Below are 3680 nucleotides of genomic sequence, written 5' to 3'. Positions count from 1 at the left end.
GTTCTGACTGTAGTGGGTTCTGACTGCAGTGGGTTCTCTTTCATAACAACAAGAGGAAAAACAGGGTGCACTCCCCAGAGGATCATGGCAATTGTGGTTACAAAATACAGAGAATTATTAGACAGTAGTCTAACACACACACACACGTAACCAACATGTGTGCAGTCGTTTGTTTGATGCTGAGTCAATAAAGTTTTAAACTGGGAACACTGTGTGGTTTGTGTGTGCTGTAGTTGTGTGTATGTGTGTGTGTTGCTGACTCAGCTGCTGTAAAAGTCAAACATCAGTTTCTGTAGAAATGAAGTGTTTCCAGGTTAGTTTGTTTCTCTGAAGCTTTTGTTAAAATTTGTTTCCACCCAGGGGTTTCCTTCATTTATTATATGAACAATCACATTGAAGCTATACATTCTTATATATATATAACATATGCATCCTGTCAGGGGGGGTGTATATCAGGCAGACAAGGTGCAACAGATTGATGGTTAGAAACCACATTGTGATGGATGACTGCGCGTAGACATCTCCAACCTGCCAGCTCTTTGTGGTGCTGTTCCTGGTCTGCAGCCAGCCTCAAAGTGGTCCAAGGAAAACAGAACCAGGAGACGTTAATGCTGTTCTGATAGAAAGGGCTCAGAAACACAGTGCCAGAGCAGTTCTGTTGTTCTGGGACCAGTCAGGGAGTCCAGTCCTCACAGTGTTACTGATCAGTGGATATTGATGTGTGTATCTCAGAATCAGAATTGGGTTTATTGCCAAGTAAGTTTTTACACATACAAGGAATTTGCCTGGGTGCATTGGTGCATAACAATCAAATAAACAAAGATAAAGATAGAAAGATCTAAACTGTAGGATAGAAAAACCAACGGGAGTACTGCAGTGTGTACTCAATGTATACTTTGTATACTACAGTGTGTACTCTGTATATACCGCAGTGTGTACATTGTGTACTCTGTGTACTCTGTGTGTACTGCAGTGTGTGCATTGTGTACTCTGTGTGTACTGCAGTGTGTACATTGTGTGCTCTGTGTATACTGCAGTGTGTACATTGTGTACTCTGTGTACACTGTGTGTGTGTGTGTGTGTGTGTGTGTGTCAGACAGTAGTCTCTCTGTCTGGACTTCATGGCTCTGCAAACGCCTACACACACACCAATGATCACAGTAACACACAGCAGGACTCCTCCTCTGCAGCTCCTGAACCTGAACCTTCAGAGTCTGAACCAGAATGTAGAGAAGGAAATGTCATGTTTTTACAGAAACATTCACATGATGAATATATGATAATTGATTATTGATCACTCACATTTCTCTATAGTTCAGTTCACTGTCAACAGAAGAAGCACAACCAAAATTTAATAACTACAATACTACAATATTTTCATTTCCTGAACAAAATGCATGGGATTGCTGCATCTGCTGCTACCGCCACCGCTGCATAGCCTCTGAAAGAGTCTCAGCAGGAAGTGTTTGTGATTCACTTCTGAAGATACGACCCAAAATCTGTTGTAATTTAATACTGCATTCAAAAGATATCGGTCCAGAAAAGATAGGGAAGAAATTAAGACTGAAGATAACAACGTGTGATTTTCAGCAATCACAAAATTATTGGACTTCACTTAAACTTGTGAAATAAAGTTAATATTAATAATATAATTATTGTTACTATCATATTAATCAAATACAATACACACCTCTGCCCTGTATCTACAGCGCTGAACTATGCCTTGTATCTATAGTACAAACCTCTGCCCTGTATCTACAGCGCTGACCTTTGTCTTGACCTCTGTAACAATCAATTATTTATAACTGTCTCTGAAAGATAATTACTGTCAAATTATTGGACATAAGGACTTATGAAATAAGGTTTATAATAATAATATCATTATTGCTACTAATACCAATACTAATAATAATATTATTGCTACTTAATACTTTTATATTAATCAAATATACCAGTGGTTCCCATCATTTTCCCTTTAGGGACCCCTTTTTTTAATCACTGAGTCGGCCCCTGATTAAGTGACATATTTTATGGATATTTCATATTATATTCAGTGGATAACAATAACAGTACAGAACAAATATTTTTTTAACACACAGGTCTCAAACTCCAATTGACTTGCTGGTATCATCACCTCATAGGAGGGCCACTTCAACATTCAAGTACTACAAGACAATACAATATTTCTTAAAATATTTCCATTACTGCTATCATACAGCAAACAGTAGTTTCTGTACATGTTTATGTAATAATTTTATATTTGTTGACCTGAAGAGATTTCTTTAGTTTCTTTTTTTATTTGATGTATTTATTTTGTTGTGAAATTGTTTCATTTCCTTATAATTTATAAACATTAAATAATTAATAATAATAATTTTTTTACACACCTAGTTTTTAATTATTTTATTTATTTATTTATTTCCTACCTACTTGCTACTACCTCACTAACCTACTCCACCACCACAATCCTTCCTGAAACCTCTGCTCTTCTGAAGCCAACCTCCTGTCTTATAAAAAAGCTATTATAGATATTTCTCTCTCTGATGCTGAAGCTGTCTGTCTGTCTGCATCAGTCTGACAGGAAGTGATGCAGGCTCTGCAGTGAGACAGGTATTTCCAGATGTTGGCGTTCTGGTCGTCGGTCTGCTGACCTGGAGGCTGATCGTAAGCCTGAACGCCGTCACACACATAGAGGTAACACACAACACACACACACACACACACACACTAATGAAGCAGGTGTAACCTTGTTAAGTTGTCTCCTCTTGTTTCTTAACAAGGTTTCCTGTCTATTAGTGTGTAACTCAGTAAGCTATTTATTAACTGTAATCTGCTTATGTGACTGCATCAGGACACACACACACACTCAGGGTTTAATGATTTCAGGTTCAATCAGTTTATTAGTCGTCCTGTCGGAGTCTGTTTGTTAACATGAAACCAGACCCGCAGACAGCAGCAGTGATGGACACCAGTCCTCATCCTCTTCGTCTTCCTCCTCCTCCTGAGGATGCTGATGTTCACAGGTGGACAAACAGAAGTTTCTCTTCCAGGATGCATCACTTTCTCCACTGAACGTTGATCATTTCTGACACATTGATGTTCAGTTGTTCATTGATTTATCAGTGGAGGCTGTTGGTCAGATTATTACTGAGGTTAATGTTTTCAACCTCTTCTGCTGGTTCAGGCCGATTTTAAACAACAGAGGGCATGTTGAGAAATCGTCAACCCATGAATTAAAATATTACAACCAGCACTGATGTGTTTCAGTCATAAAATTCAGTATACAGTTTAAACAACATGTTTTAGGGTGGAAGACCTCTGTAATAAAAATTAAAAGGAGTTCGGTCAGATAGACCTGCTATTTGAAAAAGATGTCGCTGAGATAACTTCTGTCCTATTGAATTGGGTTTCTCACAACCAAATAAAAATTGATTTGAACCCGAACACCTAACTATGACAGGAATTCACAAATAAGTTCAAGTTATTTTGGATAACACCCAACACTTTTATTACAAAGCAGCAAAAACCAGGAAGTGTTGGTTGTCATCAGCAGTTACTGAATACGACTCCTCTACAGCTGAAAGTGAACAAACAGTAAAATACAAAAGATATCTCAAAGGACAGACAGGACAGAAACTTTAGACCACAGAGGTTCAGTAGAAGCTACAAAAGTACTGAGA

The sequence above is a fragment of the Morone saxatilis genome, unplaced genomic scaffold, assembly GCF_004916995.1.
Source record: "Morone saxatilis isolate NCDOM2014 unplaced genomic scaffold, NCSU_SB_2.0 Contig0, whole genome shotgun sequence".
Lineage (NCBI taxonomy): Eukaryota > Metazoa > Chordata > Actinopteri > Moronidae > Morone > Morone saxatilis.
This window is presented reverse-complemented; position numbering follows the sequence as displayed.